Source organism: Triturus cristatus, chromosome 5_2 (assembly GCF_964204655.1).
Source record: "Triturus cristatus chromosome 5_2, aTriCri1.1, whole genome shotgun sequence".
Classification (NCBI taxonomy): domain Eukaryota; kingdom Metazoa; phylum Chordata; class Amphibia; order Caudata; family Salamandridae; genus Triturus; species Triturus cristatus.
The window spans coordinates 766,464,198-766,490,227 of NC_140588.1; positions in this window are offsets into that span (position 1 = coordinate 766,464,198).

Below are 26,030 nucleotides of genomic sequence, written 5' to 3' on the forward strand. Positions count from 1 at the left end.
AAATCACTCCAAGAACACTAATGCCAGCCCCAGCAAACATGAAAAGGTCTGGGCACCCTGGTTGAAAGATAAACACTTCTCTTGCTTTATTCTGCACCCCTTGTGCCTCTTTCTGCACCCCTTGTTCCTCTTTCTGCACCTTTCTTACCTCTCTCTGCACCTCTGTTCCTTTTTTCTGCACTTCTTTTGTTTCTTTCTACAGCTCTTTTCCTTCTTTCTATACCCCCTTATCTCTTTCTCCACCCCTCTTCCTTCTTTCTGCACCCCTGTTGCCTCTTTCTGCACCCCTGTTACCTCGTTCTGCACCTCTGTTCCTTTTCCTGCACTTCTTTTATTTCTTTCTACACATCTCTTGCTTCTTTCTGCACCCCTCATGCCTCTTTCTGCACCCCTGTTCCCTCTTTTTGCACCTCTGTTCCTTCTTTCTACACTTCTTTTGTTACTTTCTGCACCCTTCTTTCATTTTATGCATCCCTCTTACCTCTTTCTGCATCTCACATGCCTCTTTCTGCACTTCCTTTGCTTCTTTCTACACCTCTGCTGCTTCTTTCGGCAATTCTCTTGCCTCTTTCTATACTTTTCTTGCTTGTTTCTGGACCTCTCTTGTGTCTTTTAGCACCTCACTTGCCTCTTTATGCACTTCTCTTGCTTCTTTATGCACCTCAGTTGCTTCTTTCTTCACCCTACTTGCCTCTTTCTGCAACCTTCTTCCCTCTTTCAGCACTTTTTTTGCTTGAGTCTGCCCACCTGTTCCCTCTTTCAACACTTCTCTTGCCTGTTTCTGCACCTCTCTTGCCTCTTTCTCCACCTCTCTTGCCTCTTTCTGCACCCCTTTTGCTGTTTCAGCACCCCTTTTCCCTCTTTGTGCAACTCTCTTCCCTCTTTCTACACTTCTCTTCCCTCTTTCTGCACCACTCTTGCCTCTTTCTGTACTGCTGTTGCTTATTTCTGCACCTCTCTTGTCTCTTTCTGCACCCTTCATGCCTCTTTCAGCACCTCTGTTGCTTCATTCTGCAGTTCTCTTCCTTCTTTCTGCACCCTCCTGCCTCTTTCGGTACCCCTCTTGTCTTTTTGTGCACCTCTCCTAACCCTTTCTGCACCACCCTTGCCTCTTTTTGCACCTTTATTGGTTCATTCTGCACCTCTTTTGCTTTGTTCTGCACTTCACTTGCCTCTTTCTGTACCCCTCTTGCCTCTTTCTGCACCTCTGTTGGTTCTTTCTACACTGCTCTTGCTTCTTTCTGCATGTCTGTTCCAAATTTCTGCATCCTTCTTGCTTTTTTCTGTACCCATCTTCCCTCTTTCTGCAGCTCTCATGCCTCAGTCTGCCCACCTGTTCCCTCTTTCTGCACCCCTTTGCCTGTTTCTGCAACTCTCTTGGCTATTTCTGCAGTTCTCTTGCCTCCTTCTGCACTTCTCTTGCCTCCTTCTGCACCTCTGTTGCTTCTTTCTGCACCTCTCTTGCTTCTTTTTGCACCTCACTTGCCTTTTTCAGCACCTCTGTTGCTTTTTTCTGCAGATCTCTTGCCTCTTTCTGCACCTCCTTTGCTTCTTTCAACACCTCTGTTGCTATTTTCTGCATATCTCTTGCTTCTTTCTGCACCCCTCTTTTCTCTTTCTGCACCTCTCTTGCCTCTTTCTGTACCCCTGTTCCCTTTCTGTGCAGTTTGCCTGCCTATTTATGTACCTCTCTTGCCTCTTTCTGTACCTCTGTTGCCTCTTTCTGCACTTCTCTAGCTCTTTCTGCACCCTTCACACCTCTTTCAGCACCTCTCTTGCTTCTTTCTATACCCCCTTATCTCTTTCTCCACCCCTCTGCCTTCTTTCTGCACCCCTGTTGCCTCTTTCGGCACCCCTGTTACCTCGTTCTGTACCTCTGTTCCTTTTTCTGTACTTCTTTTGTTTCTTTTTACACATCTCTTGCTTCTTTCTGCACCCCTCATGCCTCTTTCTGCACCCCTGTTCCCTCTTTTGCACCTCCGTTCCTTCTTTCTACACTTCTTTTGTTACTATCTGCACCCTTGTTTCATTTTTTGCATCCCTCTTGCCTCTTTCTGCAGTTCTCTTGTTATTTTCTGCACCTCTCTTGCCTCTTTCTGCATCTCACGTGCCTCTTTCTGCACTTCCTTAGCTTCTTTCTACACCTCTGCTGCTTCTTTCGGCAATTCTCTTGCCTCTTTCTATACTTTTCTTGCTTGTTTCTAGACCTCTCTTGTGTCTTTCAGCACCTCACTTGCCTCTCTCTGCACTTCTCTTGCTTCTTTATGCACCTCAGTTGCTTCTTTCTTCACCCTACTTGCCTCTTTCTGCAACCTTCTTCCCTCTTTCAGCACCTTTTTTGCTTGAGTCTGCCCACCTGTTCCCTCTTTCAACACTTCTCTTGCCTGTTTCTGCACCTCTCTTGCCTCTTTCTGCACCCCGTTTGCATGTTTCAGCACCCCTTTTCGTTCTTTGTGCAACTCTCTTCCCTCTTTTTACACTTCTCTTCCCTCTTTCTGCACCACTCTTGCCTCTTTCTGTACCGCTGTTGCTTATTTCTGCACCTCTCTTGTCTCTTTCTGCACCCTTCATGCCTCTTTCAGCACCTCTGTTGCTTCATTCTGCAGTTCTCTTCCTTCTTCCTGCACCCTCCTGCCTCTTTCGGTACCCCTCTTGTCTTTTTGTGCACTTCTCCTAACCCTTTCTGCACCGCCCTTGCCTCTTTTTGCACCTTTATTGGTTCATTCTGCACCTCTTTTGCTTTGTTCTGCACTTCACTTGCCTCTTTCTGTACCCCTCTTGCCTCTTTCTGCACCTCTGTTGGTTCTTTCTGCACTGCTCTTGCTTCTTTCTGCATGTCTGTTCCAAATTTCTGCATCCTTCTTGCTTTTTTCTGTACCCATCTTCCCTCTTTCTGCAGCTCTCTTGCCTCAGTCTGCCCACCTGTTCCCTCTTTCTGCAGCCCTTTGCCTGTTTCTGCAACTCTCTTGGCTATTTCTGCAGTTCTCTTGCCTTCTTCTGCACTTCTCTTGCCTTCTTCTGCACCTCTGTTGCTTCTTTCTGCACCTCTCTTGCTTCTTTTTGCACCTCACTTGCCTTTTTCAGCACCTCTGTTGCTTTTTTCTGCAGATCTCTTGCCTCTTTCTGCACCTCCTTTGCATCTTTCAACACCTCTGTTGCTATTTTCTGCATATCTCTTGCTTCTTTCTGCAACCCTCTTTTCTCTTTCTGCACCTCTCTTGCCTCTTTCTGTACCCCTGTTCCCTGTTTGTGCACTTTGCCTGCCTGTTTATGTACCTCTCTTGCCTCTTTCTGTACCTCTGTTGCCTCTTTCTGTACTTCTCTAGCTCTTTCTGCACCCTTCACACCTCTTTCAGCACCTCTGTTGGTTCTTTCTGCACTGCTCTTGCTTTTTTCTGTACCTCACTTGCCTCTTTCTGCACTTCTCTAGCTTCTTTCTGCACCTCACTTGCTTCTTTCTGCACCCATTTTGCCTATTTCAGCACCCCTCTTCCCTCTTTGTGCAACTCTCTTGCCTCTTTCTACACCTCTCTTCACTCTTGCCTCTTTCTGTACCTCTGTTGCTTCTTTCTACACCTCTTTTGTCTCTTTCTACAACCTGCGTGCCTCTTTCAGCACCTCTGTTGCTTCTTTCTGCAGTTCTCTTCCTTCTTTCTGTACCCCTCCTGCCTCTTTCGGTACCCCTCTTGCCTCTTTGTGCTTTTGCCTCTTTCTGCACCCCTCCTACCTTTTTATGCACCTCATTTTGAACCTCTGTTGCCTCTTTCTGCACTGCTCTTGCTACTTTCTGCACCTCACTTGCCTCTTCTGCACCCCTGTTCCCTGTTTCTGCATCTCTCCTGCCTGTTTATGTACCTTTCTTGCCTCTTTCTGCACCTCTGAGTTAGAGGTAGTTTTAATCCCCCTGGCCTATTATGTACTAGGGCCTTACAGGGGAGGTCATGCTAATCACAGGGGTACCCCAACGCATATTGTTCCCGAGTGTATGTAGTCATTTTCACTGTATTCTACGTGTCTTTTAGCATAGCACTGGCTCTAGGCCTGGTTTGTCAGAGTCAGTTACCACCAGTACCCGTCTGAAAAGTTGTGGGCACAGGATGATTTTACAACAAGGCCTCTTTCTGCTCCTCTGTTGGTTTGTTCTGCACGTCTTGCTTTTTTCTGCACTTTTCTTTGTCTTTGTGGACTTCTGTTGCTTCTTTCTGCATTACTTTTGCATCTTTCTGCGTGTTTTTTCTTCTTTCTTCACATGCCCTACCTCTGTAGGAATAGTTAGAAACTAGCATTTTAAAAAAACTTTGAAATTCACTTAAAAAAACGTAGGTTTCAGGCACGTTATAGTTAGAAATTAGCATTTTAAAATACCTTAGAATTTCACTGAAAAAACTATAGGTTTCAGGCACTTTATAGTTGGAAATTAGCATTTAAAAAACGTTAGAAATTCACTGAAAAAACATAGGTTTCAGGGGCGTTATAGTTAGTTGGACATTTCACCCGTACAAAAAAAGTGAAATTCACCAGTTATAGTTAGTTCAACTAACTATAACTCGCGCCCCCGCAATGCACTGCTGATGACGTCACATATTACATCACTCATGACATGGTCAGTGACATCACTGATGACATCTCAAATGACATCATTGATGACATCATCCATGTGATAATTTCATGCATCTTCTCACTCCCTAATATAACTTTTGATACCCCCACTTTAAATTACAGACTGCCATTCTCAAAACCATAGACACTCCAACACCAATAACTACATACCCACTCACACATTCTTAGGTCTACACACACACACACATCCACTCACTCACCCGTACAGTCACTCATGCTTATGGTAACTCAGTACAGGACTGTCATATGCACTCATACACCTATAGAGACACTCACACACCGCCACTTATCCATAGAGGTACTCACACACCTAGTCAGTTATGCAAATTATTAATCACACTCCCATTTACTCACCTATACAGTTATACACATGCCAGATCACTTACTCATACAAATACTTGCACATTATTACGCTCTTATACAATCACTGATACAAACACACACTCATCCATACAGTCACTCTCAATCACACACTCTCATGTATTGCAATTTAAATACTCTAACACACATATATACTGCCTTTCACATATGTAGTTCCTCACACATGTACCACTGAGATATACATTCGCTCACTAACACACCCATACACACACTCACCCACCCCCCATACAGTCCATCACAGATGCACTCTTGAAACCATGCACCCAGTGAATCACCTACTCACACATGTATGCACAGAGTCACACACACCCCACCCACACAAACACTCAGGCACCCATACAGATACTCAGACAACCAATCAATAACTCATATAGAAACACATGTAGCTATTCACAAACCCATGCAGCCGCTTGCACACCAACAGACAGACGGATATAGACATTCACACAGTTTAGTCACTAACCCATGCATTCAGTAATATACATTTAATCACTCACTTATAGAGTCAGTCACACACTTACAAAATCATCCATTCAGACACTTATAAACCCACTAATTCTTCAATATGCCTTTCCCTATATATGTTAAACATATTTAAACTTTATAGAAACACACAGTCACTGTGTGGCAGCTACAGCCCAAACTGCTGAACGGAATTACACCAAATGTGGCAGAAAGGTAGACCTTGGTTCAGAGTCGTGCCTTTTGCATAAATGGTGTAAATCCGTTCAGTAGTTCCTGAGAAAATCACATTTATATCTGGGTGGAGCCTAACCACACATCTCATCACGAGATCTGATTGGCTGTCAGCACTTCATCCAAGAAGTGTTGGCAGCCATCTTGGGACCAATATACATGATAGCACCCCATTAAAAAGCATTGCAGTTAATAGAAGGTTTTAAGACTTTAGTTACATTATAAATCATTTGTTGATGGTACCATACTCATTTTAGGACTTGTGGTAGGTTCTAAGGTGATTTTACCATATGAAAAAGCCTTCTGCTGGGATATCATGAATCATGTTTGAGAGAAAACTATTTTCTCATGCGTTCCCACAGAGGTTTGTAAGGTGATCTATAAGCTAAACTGAGAGCATATTTTCTGTAAATTCACATTATCTTTCTCAGTCATGTGAGAATGAAGTCTGACATTCTCAGTAAAACATGCACATCCAACAAGGGCAGAGACTGTCAGTTGATTCCTTTGTGTCCTACTGCAGCTTCCCAGAGTGTTCCAAAGAACAACTAGAGCGCTAACAGTCCTACTTATGATAAACGTATGGCACACGTGAAGCCATCTTGATTGGAATAAAGTGGTAACTCTTAAAACATTTAATTTAAAAAGGAACACAATGAGGGGGTTCATTTTGCCATAGAAAGTATGATTAGTGCTGCAGAAAGAAAAATTAGGGCACATTTTGAGTGACTTCTCAAATCCTCTTCTATTTCATTAAAAAATTCTGACATGCAGACTGAAACATGCACTTTCAATACCAGCAGCAGACTTCCCTGGTGAGCAGTAGCTTTACTACAGTGATCTAATGAGCAACTAGAGTGCTAACATTCTGAATGTATGGCAAATGTGTGACACATCTGAATGCCTTCTTGATGGAATCAAAGTAAAAAACTGAAAGTATTCCTACTGAGGAGACTGTAGTAAATTAGGAAACTTCATAACAAATAAGTCTCCCAATATGACCACCAGAGACAAAAAGAGCCCAAATGTAGCATAAATATCACCCAGATGTAGCTCAAGTATAGCCCAATCACAGAATGTCCCAGAGTGTTTTAAAGAACAACTAGAGCGCTAACATGCCTTCTTGATGGAACCAAAGTAAACAAGCATTGAAAATGCAATAGGTCGCGCCCTCATTTAAGTTAAAGCAATTCTGTTTGTAATTAGGTGGCTCTTTAGCTTTGGTTTTATTAGTGTTTTTCAAACTTTCATGTACATAACATGCATATATGTATATGTATATGTATGCATGCATTTATATTTGTATTTATATAGATATGCAGATTATATATATGTTTATATATGTATGTATATATATATATACACATAAATATGTATAAATGCATATGCATATATGTGCATATATATATATGTGCATATGTGTGCGTGTAGAGAGAGGTAGAGAGAGGTGTAGAGGTAGAGAGGTAGAGAGGTAGAGGTAGAGAGGTAGAGGTAGAGAGGTAGAGAGTAGAAGAGAGAGAGAGGTAGAGAGAGATACAGAGGTAGAGAGTAGAGGAAGAGTAATAGAGTAGAGAGTAGAGAGTGAGTAGTAGAGAGTAGTAGAGAGTAGCAGAGAGTGAGTAGGAGAGAGTAGTAGAGTGAGTAGTAGAGAGTGAGTAGGAGAGAGTAGTAGAGAGTGAGTAGTAGAGAGTAGTAGAGAGTGGGTAATAGAGAGGGAGTAGTAGAGAGTAGTAGAGAGTAGTAGAGAGTGAGTAGTAGAGTTAGTAGTAAAGAGTACTAGACAGTGAGTAGTAGAGCGTAGTAGAGAGTGAGTAGTAGAGAGTGAGTAGTAGAGAGTAGTAGAGAGTGAGTAGTGGAGAGTGAGTAGCAGAGAGAGCGTAGTAGAGAGTAATAGATAATGAGTAGTAGAGTGAGTAGTAGAGAGTAGTAGATAGAGAGTAGTAGAGAGTGAGTAGTAGAGAGTAGTAGAGAGTGAGTAGTAGAGAGTGGAAGAGAGTAGTAGAGAGTGAGTAGTAGAGAGTGAGTAGTAGAGAGTAGTAGAGAGTGAGTAGTAGAGAGTGAGTAGTAGAGAGAGAGTAGTAGAGAGTGAGTAGTAGAGAGTAGTAGAGAGTGAGTAGTAGAGAGTAGTAGAGAGTGAGTAGTAGAGAATGAGTAGTAGAGAGAGAGTAGTAGGGAGTAGTAGAGTAGTAGAGAGTGAGTAGTAGAGAGTGAGTAGTAGAGAGTAGTGGAGTAGTAGAGAGTGAGTAGTAGAGAGTAGTAGAGAGTGAGTAGTAGAGTGAGGAGTAGGGAGTAGTAGAGAATGAGTAGTAGAGTGAGTAGTAGAGAGCAAGTAGTAGGGAGTGTGTAGTAGAGAGTGAGTAGTAGAGAGTGAGTAGTAGAGAGAGTAGTACAGAGTGAGTAGTAGAGAGAGTAGTAGAGAGTAGTAGAGTAGTAGAGAGTGAGTAGTAGAGAGTGTGTAATAGAGAGTGAGTAGTAGAGAGAGTAGTAGAGAGTGAGTAGTAGAGAGAGTAGTAGAGACTAGTAGAGTAGTAGAGAGTGAGTAGTAGAGTGAGTAGTAGAGAGTAGTAGAGAGCGAGTAGTAGAGAGTGAGTAGTGGAGAGTGAGTAGTAGAGAGTAGTAGAGAGTGAGTAGTAGAGAGAGAGTAGTAGAGAGTGAGTAGTAGAGAGTGAGTAGTAGAGAGTAGTAGAGAGTGAGTAGTAGAGAGAGAGTAGTAGAGAGTGAGTAGTAGAGAGCAGTAGAGTGAGTAGTAGAGAGTGAGTAGTAGAGAGTGAGTAGTAGAGCAGTAGGGAGTGAGTGGTAGAGAGTAGTAGAGAGTACTAGAGTTAGTAGTAGAGAGTAGCAGAGAGTGAGTAGTAGAGAGAGTACTAGAGAGTAGTAGAGTAGTAGAGAGTGAGTAGTAGAGCGTGAATAGTAGAGAGAGTAGTAGAGAGTAGTGGAGTAGTAGAGAGTGAGTAGTAGAGAGTGAGTAATAGAGAGTAGTAGAGAGTGAGTAGTAGAGAGTGAGTAGTAGAGAGTGAGTAGTAGAGAGTAGTAGAGGGAGTAGTAGAGAGGGAGTATTAGAGAGAGAGTAGTAGAGAGAGAGTAATAGAAAATGAATAGTAGAGAGTAGTAGAGTGAGTAGTAGAGAGTGAGTAGTAGAGTAGTATGGAGTGAGTGGTAGAGAGTAGTAGAGAGTAGTAGAATTAGTAGTAGAGAGTAGTAGAGAGTGAGTAGTAGAGAGAGTAGTAGAGAGTAGTAGAGTAGTAGATAGTGAGTAGTAGAGAGTGAATAGTAGAGAAAGTAGTAGAGAGTACTGGAGTAGTAGAGAGTGAGTAGTAGAGAGTGAGTAGTGTAGAGTGAGTAGTAGAGAGTGGTAGAGAGTGAGTAGTAGAGAGTAGTAGAGAGTAGTAGAGCGAGAGTAGTAGAGAGTGAGTAGTAGAGTAGTAGAGAGTGAGTGGTAGAGAGTAGGAGATGGTAGTAGAATGAGTAGAAGAGAATAGTAGAGTTTGAGTAGTAGAGAGAGTGTAGAGAGTAGTAAAGTAGTAGAGAGTGAGTAGTAGAGAATGAGTAGTAGAGAGAGTAGTAGAGAGTAGTGGAGTAGTAGAGCATGAGTAGTAGAGAGTGAGTAGTAGAGTGAGTAGTAGAGAGTGAGTAGTAGAGAGTGTGTAGTAGAGAGTGAGTAGTAGAGAGTAGTAGAGAGTGAGTAGTAGAGAGTGAGAAGTAGAGAGTAGTGGAGTAGTAGAGAGTGAGTAGTAGAGAGTGAGTAGTAGAGTGAGTAGTAGAGAGTGAGTAGTAGAGAGTGTGTAGTAGAGAGTGAGTAGTAGAGAGTAGAAGAGTGTGAGTAGTGGAGAGAGTAGTAGAGAGTGAGAAGTAGACAGAGTAAGAGAGAGTAGTAGAGTAGTAGAGAGAGAGAGTAGTAGAGTAGTAGAGAATGAGTAGTAGAGAGTGAGTAGTAGAGAGTAGTGGAGTAGTAGAGAGTGAGTAGTAGAGAGTGAGTAGTAGAGAGTGAGTAGTAGAGAGAGAGTAGTAGAGAGTAGTAGAGTGAGTAGCAGAGAGTAGTAGAGAGTGAGTAGTAGAGAGTGAATAGTAGAGAGTAGTAGAGAGTGAGTAGTATAGAGAGTAGTAGTAGAGAGTGAGTAGTAGAGAGTAGAAGAGTGTGAGTAGTGGAGAGAGTAGTAGAGAGTGAGAAGTAGACAGAGTAAGAGAGAGTAGTAGAGTAGTAGAGAGAGAGAGTAGTAGAGTAGTAGAGAATGAGTAGTAGAGAGTGAGTAGTAGAGAGTAGTGGAGTAGAAGCGAGTGAGGTTTAGAGAGTGAGTAGCAGAGTGAGTAGTAGAGAGTGAGTAGTAGAGAGTGTGTAGGAGAGAGTGAGTAGTAGAGAGTAGAAGAGTGTGAGTAGTAGAGAGAGTAGTAGAGAGTGAGAAGTAGAGAGAGTAGTAGAGTAGTAGAGAGTGAGCAGTAGAGTGAGTAGTAGAGAGTAGTTGAGAGCGAGTAGTAGAGAGTGAGTAGTGGAGAGTGAGTAGTACAGAGTGAGTAGTAGAGAGTAATAGAGAGTAGTAGAGTGAGAGTAGTAGAGAGTGAGTAGTAGAGTAGTAGAGAGTGAGTGGTAGAGAGTAGGAGATGGTAGTAGAGTGAGTAGAAGAGAATAGTAGAGTTTGAGTAGTAGAGAGAGTAGTAGAGAGTAGTAAAGTAGTAGAGAGTGAGTAGTAGAGAGTGAGTAGTAGAGAGAATAGTAGAGAGTAGTAGAGTAGTGGAGAGTGAGTAGTAGAGAGTAGTAGAGAGCGAGTAGTAGAGAGTGAGTAGTGGAGAGTGAGTAGAAGAGAGTGAGTAGTAGAGAGAGAGTAGTAGAGAGTGAGTAGTAGAGAGTAGTAGAGTGAGTAGTAGAGAGTGAGTAGTAGACAGAGAGTAGTAGAGAGCAGTAAAGAGTGAGTAGTAGAGTAGTAGAGAGTGAGTGGTAGAGAGTAGTAGAGTGAGTAGCAGAGAGTAGTAGAGAGTGAGTAGTAGAGAGTGAATAGTAGAGAGTAGTAGTAGAGAGTAGTAGAGAGAGAGAGTAGTAGAGAGTGAGTTGTAGAGAGTAGTAGTGAGTGAGTAGTAGAGAGTGAGTAGTAGAGAGTAGTAGAGAGTGAGTAGTAGAGAGTGAGTAGTAGAGAGAGTAGTAGAGAGTAGTAGAGTGAGTAGCAGAGAGTAGTAGAGAGTGAGTAGTAGAGAGTGAATAGTAGAGAGTAGTAGAGAGTGAGTAGTATAGAGAGTAGTAGTAGAGAGTGAGTAGTAGAGAGTAGTAGAGAGTGAGTAGTAGAGAGTGAGTAGTAGCGAGTGAGTAGTAGAGAGTGAGTAGTAGAGAGTAGTAGAGAGTGAGTAGTAGAGAGTGAGTAGTAGAGAGTAGTAGAGAGTGAGTAGTAGAGAGAGAGTAGTAGAGAGTAGTAGAGAGTGAGTACTAGAGTAGTAGAGAGTAGTCAGTCAGTGTCAGTCAGTGTCAGGCAGTCAGTGTCAGTCAGTGTCAGTCAGTCAGTGTCAGTCAATCAGTGTCAGTCAGTGTCATACAGTCAGTGTCAGTCAGTCAGTGTCAGTCAATCAGTGTCAGTCAGTCAGTTTCAGTCAATCAGTGTCAGTCAGTGTCAGTGTCAGTCAATCAGTGTCAGTCTGTGTCAATCAGTCAGTGTCAGTCAGTCAGTGTCAGTCAGTCAGTGTCAGCTAGAGCAGCTCTGCTGATCTGGTTCTCTGGCTCTAAAGCAGCTCTGCTGACCTGGTTCTTTCTCTCTAAAGCAGCTCTGCTGACCTGGTTTCTCTGGTTCTACAGCAGGTCTGCTGACCTGGTTCTCTGGCTCTAGAGCAGCTCTGCTGAACTAGTTCTTAGACTACAGAGCAGCTCTGCTGATCTGGTTCTCTGGCTCTACAACAGCTCTGCTGACCTGGTTCTCTGGCTCTAAAGCAGCTCTGCTGACCTGGTTCTTTCTCTCTAAAGCAGCTCTGCTGACCTGGTTTCTCTGGTTCTACAGCAGGTCTGCTGACCTGGTTCTCTGGCTCTAGAGCAGCTCTGCTGAACTAGTTCTTAGACTACAGAGCAGCTCTGCTGATCTGGTTCTCTTTCTCTACAACAGCTCTGCTGACCTGGTTCTCTGGCTCTAAAGCAGCTCTGCTGACCTGGTTCTATGGCTCTAAAGCAGCTCTGCTGACTTGGTTCTCTGGCTCTAGAGCAGCTCTGCTGACCTGGTTCTCTGGCTCTAAAGCAGCTCTGTTGACCTGGTTCTCTGGCTCTAAAGCAGCTCTGCTGGCCTGGTTCTCTGGCTCTAAAGCAGCTCTGCTGACCTGGTGCTCTCCCTCTAAAGCAGCTCTGCTGACCTGGTGTCTCTGGCTCTACAGCAGCTCTGCTGACCTGGCTCTCTGGCTCTAGAATAGCTCTGCTGACCTAGTTCTTAGGCTCTAGAGCAGCTCTGCTGACCTGGTTCTCCTGCTCTACAGCAGCTCTGCTGACCTGGTTTTCTGCACTCACGATGCACGCACCCGACTTCGCGAAAATATATTTAAAAATAATATAAGTTTATTATAAGTACAAACATATTATTTTAATGAATATTTTACATAATCTCTTGCCCTAAGATGTATATTAAAGACACATACATATCATTTTTGAACATAAATGTTTTTTGCAGGAGTCGCGCATCTAGCATGCCCCAGCACGTATATGACGTCACGTGGGACCCGCAACCGCACAAACATCCCGTACCATAATGCGCATGTGTCGCGAATGCGCGGGAGCAGGAGTGGCAGACTGGTCACATACCAATCGCACATATCACGTGATATTAAATGTATATGATGTAACTGAAAAACACGCAGCCGTCGCACACCATACGTGGATCCTTCATGACTTTTCTAAAATGGCGGCTAGAATGCACGCACCCACCGTGATGTGTACGCTTTGAGTGCGCGGCTCCGAAAAAAATTGAATTTAAAAATAAATAAATAATATAAATATATTAAAAGGAAAAAATGAAAACAAGAAAATTAATCAATATTTCAGTTTTAATTAAAAAATTATTTTTTTTGCAATTTTCAGAAAAATATATAATGGTTTTTAATGAATAAAATATTTATAAATAAACAGTTAAAAAACTGTAGAAAATCAGTAAAAAAAAATAGGTATAACCACTATTACACTAACAAATTTGCATTTAAAAAACCTTTGAAATTCACTGAAAAAAACATAGGTTTCAGAGACGTTATAGTTAGAAATTAGCATTTAAAAAAGCGTTGAAATTCACTGGAAAAACCATAGGTTTCAGAGACGTTATAGTTAGAAATTAGCATTTAAAAAACCTTTGAAATTTGCAGAAAAAACCATAGGTTTCAGGGGTTTTATATTTAGCTGGCCATTTCACTTGTACAAAACCATAGAAATTCCTCCGTTATAGTTAGTTCTGCTAACTATAACTCGCGCCCCTGCAATGCACTGCTGATGATGTCACATATTGCATCATTCATGACATGGTCAGTGACATCACTGATGACATCACTGATGACATCTCAAATGACATCACTGATGACATCATCCACGTGACAATCTGATACACCTCATCATACACTAGTATAACCTTTCATCACTCACTGTAAAATACAGAGTACCATATTTGAAACCATTGACACACCAATTCCAGTTACTACATACCCACTCGCTGATTCCTAAGTCTACACACACAACTACCCATTCAACAACATAATCATTTATACATGCAGTCACTAATTAATATAACACTATCAAATGCACTTATACACACATATAGACATTGACACATCAGCAGTCATCTTAGTCGGTTATGCAGTCATCCTACTCACTCATGAAAAAAATTAATCGCACTTACATTTACTCACTTACACAATTATCCAACAACACCTCATTTATTCAAACACATAGTAACTCATAGTTAATATGTTAAAAAAGCACCATTACAATTATACACTCATTCATATAGTTACAATCACTGACTCTTACACATACTTATTTATATACACCAACTCCCACATACAATGCCTTTTATGTTTTTTACTTTGTTGAAGTTGTACAACTAAAACATATTCGCTCACCAACACACAAATAAATACACTCAGTCACCCAAACAACTGTTCCCACATGCACTCTTAAACCTACACACCTAGTCAATCAACCATTCACACATCTATGCATAGAGTTACACACATCCCATCCAACCACACACAAACTCAGTGTCCCATACAAAATACTCACCCAACTAATCAATAACTAATATACACACTCATGTAGTTAGTGACCAACTGATGCAGCATGTTATACAACAACAGAGACAGTGCTGCACACATTCACATAGTTTAGTTACTAATCGATGTATTAAGTGAGACACTTTTAATTACTCACTTAAACAGACAGTCAGACAGCTACTAAATCCTCCATCCAGACAGTTATATATACACTCAATGTTCAATACAGATTGGTATATATATAATACATATTTAAATTTCAAACAAAACCACATTCACTGGATGATGTCATCAGTGATGTCATCAGTGATGTCATTTAAGATGTCATCCGTGATGTCATCAGTGATGCCACTGACCATGTCATGAATGATGCAATATGTGACATCATCAGCAGTGCATTGCGGGCACGCGAGTTATAGTTAGCAGAACTAACTATAACGGAGGAATTTCTATGGTTTTGTATGAGTGAAATGGCCAGCTAACTATAACACCCCTGAAACCTATGGTTTTTTCTGTGAATTAATAAGGTTTTTTCAATGCTAATTTCAAACTATAACGTCTCTGAAACCTATGTTTTTGTCAGTGAATATATATATATATATATATATATATATATATATATATATATATATATATATATATATGAAAGGAACTTCGCCTCTGCTGCCACATCTTCTGGAAGGACGAAACAGGACCCAAGTAATTCAGTGCGTGAAGAAATTTTAATCAGTAAGTGCAACACGAACCACCATGACGCGTTTCGGCCTCAACACGGAGGCCTTGATCACATGACGCCTGCAGTACAAGCCAGATTATTTAAAGTGCCAGTGACTAGAACACGTGATGACTGGGCCAATGGACATAAAAGACATATAGATGTAAAATACAAAATGAAACTCCAAGCATTAATGAAACCAAAATACAATGATTGACAAATTTCACATTGTGCAAAGTAACTGCGTGTGCAAAATAGCTAGCTTGGCAAGAATTATGAAATACCTCAACATTCGTAAAACACAGACTGTAAGTGACAGTAGGTTCAACATTCGAGTGGCAGAATATTGTTAATACAAAAATGCTTCACTGATCGAATAAAAACGAATGTGCAAAAATAGCAAAGTGCAAATATCTGCAAGTGCAAAAAAAGGGGCAACAAAACATCGAGGCTCCTTGAAATGAGGTCATGACATCAAAATCTCAAACAAGCTAAAGTGCAAATGCCTAGTATTTAGTGCAAAATAGCAGTTACAGTTCAGGTTTCATCAACTTTACGGTGACATCTAAATCTGTAATGGATAATCCAAAAAAATGTTTTTCTCATGCCTAATCTGCCCTGAAAACCATCACGCATTAGTGAATTTATTAAATATAAAAAAGAGGAGGAGAGAAGACACAGTAATAATAAAAAACTTTCTTACAGAAACATTATATTCATATATTACATGAGCAGCTCAGATGTTGGTGATTCAAACGGTGCAGCCATCCAACAAGTCATAGTCAAACAGGGTAGACCGAGTTAAGACATAATAGCGCCTTGGAACTGAATCCAAGATAGGCCATTGGTCATAAAACATAGTTGTCCCCTCACATCTAGGGTGCTGACCATTGTTATAAACAAGTGAAGAGATCCTCGCTGGAGTTAAGCCCGTTAGGTGTTTTACAATCCAACATAAGGATATATCTAGTCTCCAGCTGTCTAAGCAGAGATTCCTGATCGCCTCCGCGACTGAGCCGTGGGACTGAATCTACCACAAAGTAGCTTAAAAAATCCAAGCAGCTGTTATGGATCTCTTTAAAATGTCTAGCGACAGGGTAGAATGTATCATTATTACTGATAGCCCGGATGTGCTGAAGTATGCGCTTGTGAACCTGCAACTTGGTGCTACCAACATATCGCAGGCCACACGCACACTCCAGCACATACACAGCAAATTCAGTTTTGCACGTTAGTTTCTTCGAGATCAGGACAGGAACATCACTGAAGGGAGTCATAAAGGATGTCCTGTTACGCCCCAGTTTGCATGCTTTGCAACTGGCGCATTTAAAGAACCCCTTTGAGCTCTGTAACCAAGAGTTATGTGTACTGATCTCTGGACTACTCTGCACTAGCATGTCACTCATTGACCTTGATCTACGAAAAGTAATGTTTGGGGTTTTTGGGCAAGAACTCCCCAATTACAGAATCATTCTGAACCAATGGCCAATTTTTGTTGAAAATAGCGCGCACCTTACTGTGTTGACAATTGTAGGTGGTAATTAACCTTGGCGGTTCAAACATGGGATTGTTACCTTTGAGTAATGCCGTAAGTTCAGGGCTACCTGTTAGTGCTGTAGATCGTGAAATAGAATTAGCTTTCTTAATTGCTTTATCTAGCACTGAAATGGTGTAACCTCTGTCAATAAATCGTTGCTTGCTCTCCAGTTGGGCTTCTACATAGTCAGTATCCCTGCTACAGATCCGTCTGATGCACAGCATTTCTCCATACGGGATACTGCGCACCAGATGGTCTGGATGGTGACTGGAGGCATGCAGAACAGTGTTACCTGCTGTAGACTTAAGGTGTAATTTGGTCTCAATACGACTATCCTTGATGAACACTTCTACATCCAAAAAATATATATACTTTTTTTTTTTCACAGAAAAAAACATAGGTTTCAGGGACGTTCTAGAGTTAGGAATTAGCATTTATAACACCTTTGAAATTCACTGAAAATACCATAGGTTTCAGGGATGTTGTAGTTATTTGGACATTTCACTCACAGAAAACCATAGAAATTCCCCTGTTATACCCTGTTATAGTTAGTTGAGCTATCTATAAGTCGCACCCCTGCAATTCACTGCTGATGACGTCACATATTACATCATTCATGACATGGTCAGTGACATCACTGATGACATCACTGATGACATCTCAAATGACATCACTGATTACATCATCCAGTGAATGTGTGTTCCTATAAAATGTAAATATGTTTTATATATATATGCCAAGGTATATTGAAGAATGAATGGGTGTATAAGAGTCAGGATCGATGATTAAGTAGGTGTGTGACTGACTGTATAAGTGAGTGATTAATTGTGTCTTGCTTAATTCATGTGTTAGCGACTGATACAGACATTCACACAGTTTAGGTTGTCAGTTGGTGTGTAAGCAGTACCATGGTTTGGTTAGCAACAAAATGAGGATCTATATGAGCTATTGATTGCTTGACTGAGTACCTGTATTGTTGCCCGAGTGTCTGTGTAGGTGGGTGGGGGGTGTAACTCTGTGCATAGATGTGTGAGTGGATAATTCACTGTGTATATGTGTTCAAGTCTGTATCGGTGAAGGGCTGTATGGCTTGGTGAGTGTGTGTATGAGTGTCTTGGAGAGTAAATGGATGCCTCAGTGGTACAAGTGTGAGTAACTCCATATGTGAAAGGCAGTATATATGAGTGTTGGACTGTATAAATGACTATATGTGAGAGTGAGTGATTGTGAGAGTGCCTGTATGGATCAGTGTGTGCTTGTATTAATTATTGTATTACAGTGTAAGTATGTGTTAGTATATATTGAAATAAGTGACGTGGAATGTCTATAACTGTACAGGTGAGTAAATGAAAGTGTGATTGATTATTTCCATTACTGACTAGGTGTGTGAATAACTCTATTAATGAGAGGCAGTGTATGAGTGTCCTTATAGATATGTGACTGGATATGATAATGCTGTATTCATGGCTGACTGTATGTATGAGTGACTGTATGGGTGAATGAATGGATGTGTGTAGACCTACAAATTAGAGAGGGGATATGCACTAACTGCTATTGGTGTGTTCATGGTTTCCAAAATTATAGTCTGTATATTAGAGTGGGTGTATCAAGTGTCTAAAGACCAACACGTGATAGAGCTACTGATCATGCAGGTCCGACACGCAACAAGACCACAACACCCAGCGCCACCACCACCAGAACCTCACCCCACCCCAACCCCCCTACTACTACCAAGGCAGCGCAAAACAGGACAACGGACCTTCCCAAAACACCATGCTCCTCAGCCACACAATAGCTGAATGTTGGGAGATATGGCAATCAACTATATTTAAAGGAGGCAGGTCACCCTTCAACGATAAATCACACAATGCCAACTGTAACGCTGATGTGCTGCACAGACCTCACTATGCAAAGCACAAACCTCTCCATGTGGAGATATACTGTTGATACTTGTAGTGTAGTGCACAGTGAACGCAACCATGTTACCTCAGGCAGTGGGGAAGATCTCGGTCATGTAGCTGTGTTGTCCCCCCTTGGAAGCGGAAGCGGAGTGGGCTGCTCCTACGTACTCCACTCCAGTGTAGCAGTATGAATAAATAGGCCAGGCCCTAGGCATGGTTCACTTGAGGGAAGACCAACGAGTCTGTCACTGCGGCAGCCCTCACCCTGGCACGTGGCTGCCACCATAACCACGGGCCTCCTCGACACAGGCCCCCTGTGAGCCCAGCAGCACAGCACCGCAGACTTATGTCTGTACCGACTACTGCCTTCGACCTACACTGCGGACAGCAGCGCTCACAATTAAGATGCAGTGGTGATTGCAGATGTCGCAGTCCAGTTCGCAAGACACTTTGCTTCCAGTGCGGCCCGCCCAGACCGCGCATCATTGCGCTGTGCGCACACGCTGTGTGTTTCAGGTGCTACTAACTCACTGCACCATAAATCATCACCACGTAGCTGTGTGCCCATCCTGACTGCTGCCTCCACCCTACACTGGGGTTACACGGTTCACAATTCAAGATTAGTAGCGACACAAATTGTGTAAGACAGTATAATGGGTTAAGAAGACCACATGCTCCCAATCTGTGCAGCTCAAGTCAACATCACCTGCCTGTGGGCCTTTGCTGACCGCTGCCTCCGGCCTACACTGTGGAAGACCGGTGACACGTGGTGCCAACTAACCCTGTTCAACACAAGCCGAACCCACATGTGTAACTCTTTCTTGAGTCCTCAATGGCAGCGACCACAGCAACACACTCCCTTCGATCACCGAGGGGTATTTCCACATGTAAGACCGGTGACACGTGGTGCCACTGAACCTGTACTATGCAAGGTTTGTTTGGGTCACCAATTTATGCACGTGGCTGTGGACCCTAGCTCACTGCTACCTCTGCCCTACACTGTGGGCGACCGGCGACAAATGGTACCACTAACCGTCTTCAACACAAGTCAATCCCACATGAGTCCTGAATTGCAGAAACCACAGCACCAGACTCCCTTCAATCAGTGAGGGGTATTTCCATATGGAAGTCCGGCGACACGTGGTGCCACTTTACCTGCACTACGCAGGCCGGTGGGGCCACCAACGTATGCACGTGGCTGTGGTCCCTTGCTCACCGCTACCTCCAGCCTACACTGTGGAAGACCGGCAACAAATGGTGCCACTAACCGTCTTCAACACAAGCCGATCCCACATGTGGAACTGTGTCCTAAGTCCTGAATGGTACTGACCCTAACTACGTGAGACAACCACAGCACCAGATTCCCTTTGATCAGTGAGGCATATTTCCATATGCAACGGCGGCGACACATGGTGCCAATAACTCTGTTCAACACAAGCCGAACAATCCCACATGTGGAACTGTGTCCTGAGTCCTGAATGGCAGTGACCCCAAGTCCATGGCAGTGACCACAGCAGCATACTCCCTCTGATTAGTTAGGCATATTTCCATATGCAACGGCGGCGACACGTGGTGCCAATAACTCTGTTCAACACTAACCCTGGGCGTAGTTCGCGTAGTCACGCTTCGCGAAGCTACACGAAGATGTACTTGCACTACGCGAGCTACGCGTAGCTTCGCGAGTTTACGTAGTTGCTTGGGGCACCTGATCGCGATGGCTTTTTCGTGTTCGGGAGCACGGTGAGCGTGTTCGGGGAGCTGTTTGCATGCTCGGGGGATAATATCTTGCGATCTTACCCATGCGGTCGCCAATGGGCGCGGCCATCCTGTTTTTCAATTGTCCCGCCCGCACGCGATGCCTTATTTCCTGTTCTAGGTCGCGGATAGCGTGTTCGGGAGCGCATTTTACTTGTTCGCGATGGATAGTGCATGTTCGCGAGAAATATCATGCAAACTTACCCACGCGGTCGCAAATGGGCGCGGCCATCTTATTTTTCACTCTATGCTATGGTTCTGGGCCTACTTTTCTATCCTCCCATTATCTTTGTAATCCTTTGTATTTAAAGCATTTTTTCTGACTTTTTTTAGTTATCATCTATCTCTCTCTTTGTCTAAGTTTATATTTTGCATTTTATTTCTACTTTTACTGTGTTTTTTTTACTTTTATAAAGTTCTTTTTTTCTTTTTTCCCCTAACTTTTTTTCCCTTTCTAACTTTTCTTTTCCACCTCCCACCCACCCCAGAACCATGGCCAAGGGCACAGCTAGTGCCAAGGGCAAGGGACCTGCAGGAGCAGACAAGGGCCGCCTGCCTTGCGGCATAATGCGTCCTGCAGGGGTGCAGGCCCGGCAACTGGGGAGGAGGAGGTGGCCGCCCTTGTTTATTTCATTCAGCGCCACCTCCCCTTGACCTTGGCAGCAGGCGGCAGGCCAGCTCCGGGTACGCTACCCAGGAATGGCACCGTCGGGGGGCGAAGGTGCGCCGGGCAGTGTTCCGGTGCTCTGGGGTCCGGCGCACCCATAATCAGCTGACCCACCGGTGGTCCGACATCCTGGACCGGGAGCAGGACCTGTTGGACCTGCTAGGTGTCGAGGTCGTCGGGCTTGGTGAGTAACTTATTGTGTATAAATTAAATTTGAAGAACAACAAGATTACTGCTGCGTGCTACGCTTTGCTGGTAAATTACGTTTCAAAATGCAAAATCTTCTTTGATTTAAGGACCCAGGTGCTTGGTGGTACTCTTACTTGTTTGCAACTTAGTTTGCCCTAGCTTGTGCTGATTATGTAAGATTTATTTTAGAGAACTGAAGTTAGGTAATGCGATTTTCTAGAGGGACTCTAGTCCTTCCATTGTCCTACTGTGAAATAGTGGTGGATGGATATTGGATACTAGGTTTAGTTTGTTAGTATTAGTGAATAATTGTTGTATGCGGTCTGCGTGACGCCTCCTCTGTCACTGAATGCTGCTTACCCCAGTCCTCCGTAGAACCTTTTCTACTTTGTTGAGTGAGTGGTAGGCTTAGCATGGTCAGTCAGTAGCAGAACTAGATCAGAATCATTCAACCAACCCATCATTTGTTGTATGTATGTATGCACAAATATATGCATGTGTCCTCCATCTCATCTATGCATTTGATGGCTGAAAAAACATGGAAATGCAGACTTTGTGAACAATTGACCCGTCTGGAATAGGTGGTGTAGGTCAGGTGGTACTTACTAGGCTTTGTTAGTATTTGTAATCAGAATGATTATGGAACACTGGAGTGTTCATAAATAAGTAGACGATCCGTGAATACAGGAAGAAGACAGTAGTCGATCCATCTGATTAGATAGGTCAATTTTATTGCAATTGTTGTTTCCTAAAATGTTGTTTGACTTATTTTTCCATATGATTTATTATTATTTGTTTCACAGCACTCCTTAATGTTTGTCTCTTTCTTTATTATATTTTACATGATCATCAGCACCACCCAGGGGCAAGAAGACGGGCACGGAGTCGGCGGGGGAACCACAGGACCGCTCCTCTACCGAGGCTCCTGCTGCTGGCCCCAGTAAGTCCTCCAGTGGTTATATTGACATTTATATTTCCCTAGCTTTTACTGCATCTTTTTTTTCCGAACTATAAATTATGGTTCCACTTCTAATTCTTTTTTTTACAAAAGCTTCTTTGACCTTGACTATCTGTTTCCAAATTCTGTTTATCCCTGCCTCTAACTAAGTTCCTTCTAACTGCCTCTGCTATGACTCTCTGTACTACTACTACTACTACTACTACTACTATTACTATTACTCTGTCTGTAGCAAAGCTTGCACAGTTGCCCACTCTTTATTGAAGGTTTTCTTTGGAATAATAAAACTCTGATTGACCAATAGCTCTAGCCACTGTGTCCTTTCCTTTGGGTTGTCCTCTTCTAGTCTTCTCAATGTTGAGGCTTTGACAATTACCACAAACAAAATGGCCAACCAGATATTTGACTAGTAGTTTGGATCGGATAGTACATTATACTACTATTGTTGTAGTGATTCTGGAGAGCCACATACAGAACTATGCACAACAAAATAGGATGTTGGTGATGGGAGTTTGGACCTTACTGATCACACCTCAGTCCGAAGAACCCACGATGCCCTGACCGACTAGCTATAGTGTCTCACATTAGGGTCCCACTCCCGACCCCCCCACGAAGAAGATACACAATGTTGATGATGACTGAGACAGACAACCCAGAACATAATAACACCATTTTGCTCACTCACTTGTGTAAGTCCACCCACCACACCAAATACCACAGAGTCTATGTGTAAGTTCAAAAGGTTTATTTGAAACAAGTAACAAACTCTGTACATTGTTAATATGCAATTTAATTTACTACAGCCATCGTCAATAAGCCAGCAAAAAGCCTAAGATTAAAACAGCAAACATTTACAAGTGCATGACAACAAGAACAAGAGACAAGATCTTTTGAATTCTGGAAGACCCCTCACCGTAGAACGTAGAAATACTGGTTACATCATGCATCATAAGCTCTGTAAATCTCTGGTTTGTAGAAGGGAATCTTCCGCCTATTATGTGAGAAAAATGCTGCGCGTTAGCCGTTAGATAGTATACTGGTGAATGCAAGCATTTTGCAGTCATGGTAAAAAGTGTAACATGTATGTGATGGCTAAGCAATACGGACTAACCAAACTCAATAAGTGGGTTGTTTTTCGACCTCTTCACTTGTACGCAACAGTCAAGTGGCCTCAAAGGTGTCTGCTGCACATGTCAATAAGCTGGCAGGTATAATTAAATATGCGCCAAAAGAGTAGTAGTCGACATGATGAATCTAAAAGAGTTACACATGGCTCAGGCTAACTTTCAAAAGAGTAGAGTAGGACTAGATGACCCTAGGAACCATATCACTACTAGTGTCTGTCTACTGACTGTACTTACTGTCAAGTGCTAATGTATGTTGTATTAACTTTTTTTCAATGTTCCAAGTGAACACTAATAAAATAGGGGGAGGTATCCAGGCATCTAAAAATTTGTGATGATTTTTCTAGGCACACTACCATCCACCAGTGCCGGTGGGGCCAGCGGCGATGCGGCCATTCCGGAGGGGGCAGGAGAACTGGCGGCACCTGCAGGAGAGACAGGGGGGCGCCAGCAGCAGTGGCCGGCAGCAGTAAGTTATATTCATTACTTCTTGACATTGCTACTAGATGGAAGTGTGTTCACAATTTCACTGTACTGTGTGACTCATTAAGTTGTATTGAACATTATACAATGGTTGAAGAAGATACCCTTTACTTAGCATTAGCAGCGTGAGTTGAGTAACCAATGGCCTCTTCTATTTGACTCCAAAATCAGCTGTGAAGGTTTTATGGAGAAGACAAACTCAGATCAGATGACCTTGATGGATGTGTTGAACAAAGAGGGAAAGAAGGGTGGAAGGACGGGCGAGATAAATAATATGACTGACTGGCAGAGAAGGATATGTTGTTGGAAGCATGCATAGGTGGCTGACAGTAATCAGATCAGATGCATGGGTTGTTGAAGGATGGGTGGAAGGTGAAAGAGAATGCCTGCCTGGGTGGGCGACACAGTATGGGTGGATAGTGCTAGATAGCAAGAATCAGCGTTGTTTGGTTCAAACTCAAAGCCAAGGCAAGCAAGGAAGGAGCGGAAGCATGGGTGGTTATTGGTGAAACCAACTAAGTATGAGATATATAAAAAAGAAGGATAAACGTTTACTTTAATGGATGTATGCCTGGATGTACTATCATCAATAGACTGTATAGGTGGAAAGTGTCACTGGAGAGTCTTACTTTGTAGAAAATGCAGTAGTTTGCAAGCACGCCATATATATATATGTATATATATATGTTGAGCTTTTTCTGTTTGGATCATGTGCCACTAAATGTGAGAGGGGGCGACAGACAGTTGCAATTGAGGAGACTTGAATATAGATATATTATTGATATCCAGACCAAGATGCCATCAGGCTTGAACAGTGGGGAAGAACTGTCTGTCCATTTGTAGCGAGAATTGCTGTCCACGGAGTATCTGTCTTTGTGCTTTTTTGTTATATTGTGTTATCAAATACACTTCATTTAACATGGCAGTAATTACCCATTCAGGGTGTAATGATAAGCTTCACATGTTTCTTAAGTAGTAAGAATGCCCATACAGGGCGTGAGAACTTATGTTACAATGCTATGCATTCTAAGAAAGGAGGATTTAACATGTTTAATAATGGCTGCCATTCTGGACTGAAGTAAGTCCTATGTTGGTGTTAGTGACGTAAAGAATGTATTTATGTCCACTGAAAGTCGACGCCGCTTACAATTGACGAAGGCGGTAGCCGAAACGTGTTTTGCTGTGATTTTTGTCCTGTAATAAAAATCAGGACACTGTTCCCGTGAGTGCTGGTGTGTTTGTGTACCAGGAGCTTTGACTGCACGCGGTGTCCGTCACCGCGTTGGAAGCACCCGATCGCGAGAGTGGGAGTGAGACGGAAAAACTGAGCTGGATATATATATATATATATATATATACATAATACTGGATTTATAACTGCCTGTCTTCAGCTAAATGAAGGATGTTCCTCTACCAGCAGCGGGTTGCGGCCTCAAGCGTTTGAGCAACTATGGGAAGAATATATATATATATATATATATATATATATATATATATATATATATATATGTTACCAACGGAAGCCCCTTCCTCCGACTCTGGGGACCATTCCCTACCTATCAATGTAATTTCGATTGGGTCAGCCAGCTTGCAAAGGGTGGCCTATCTGTTGTTTATGGTTACACAATCAATGAAAGCAAAGTACTCTCTGCAGTAGAGGTTGGTGTTGGGAGTGCTGGTGGGCGGTGACATGGGGAGGGGCAGGGTGGGTGGTACTGGCAAGTGAACTATGTATTACGGCCAAATACAGGTAATCAACATAAAAATAAATAAAATTATTTTCATTGTGCGCACTGCACCGCCGAATGCGATGCAGTGCGTGCAACAATTTTTAAAAATGTTTTTAATGTATTGTTTAATTACCTGTGATTGTCCTTAATCCATAGTTTCCTATCCCCACCCTGCACCTTCCCACGTCACCGCCCGGCAGCACTCCCACCACCGACCGCTACTGACCTGATGTCGTATTACCATCTATAATATGAATATAAGCAATGATCATTGGATCAGATAAATAATCCGCCTTTTTGTAGTACCCAGGACAGGGTGTAAGTGAAATTGTTCATTTGCCCTCATGTAACAGACAGAGTATGGCCAGTGCCAAAGGCCGTAAGGCGTCATACAAAAATATGAGCTTCCCCACCTGCAGACAGTAGTAGTAAATAAAACTAACGTGAGTCTGCATCATGTGGCTCATATCTGTTTCTCTTGGGTGCAAGCTTAGCTGACTGAGCTGGCATGCCGGCTACAACAAGATTATGTAATTGCGCTAAACTAGAGAGAAGAACAACATGACTGGTGTACCGGAGTACGATTATAATGTCGGAAACTCCCACAAATGTTAGAGTCCAAGGAATTAGAAGTAGAGTTACTTACCACCAAATCACAAATGTTATGAACTGTGCTTGCTAGTAATGTAATGTAATGTAAAATAGCATTTGTACCGCGCTGCAGTCACTCCAGGGAGCATCAAGGCGCCAGATACTGATTTAGTGATGAAGGAAACAGGTAGGGAGTAGATGGAACTCACCCAACTGTTACACTAGTGCTCTAAGGCGGGAGTCCTGTAGCTTAAAAACCCAGGTTTTCAGTCCTTTTCTAAAATCTTTTTCCTTGTCTAGGGCACGAAGGTCGGGGGGAAGAGTGTTCCATGCTTTTGCCCCAAGTACTGGAAGGGATTTGCCACCTCTTGTGCTGAGCTTGAACCTAGGTACTGACAGGAGATTAGAGCTAGATGAACTGAGATTGCGAGAGGGATGGTATCTGGCGAATCTCTGCTGTAGGTATTTTGGTCCC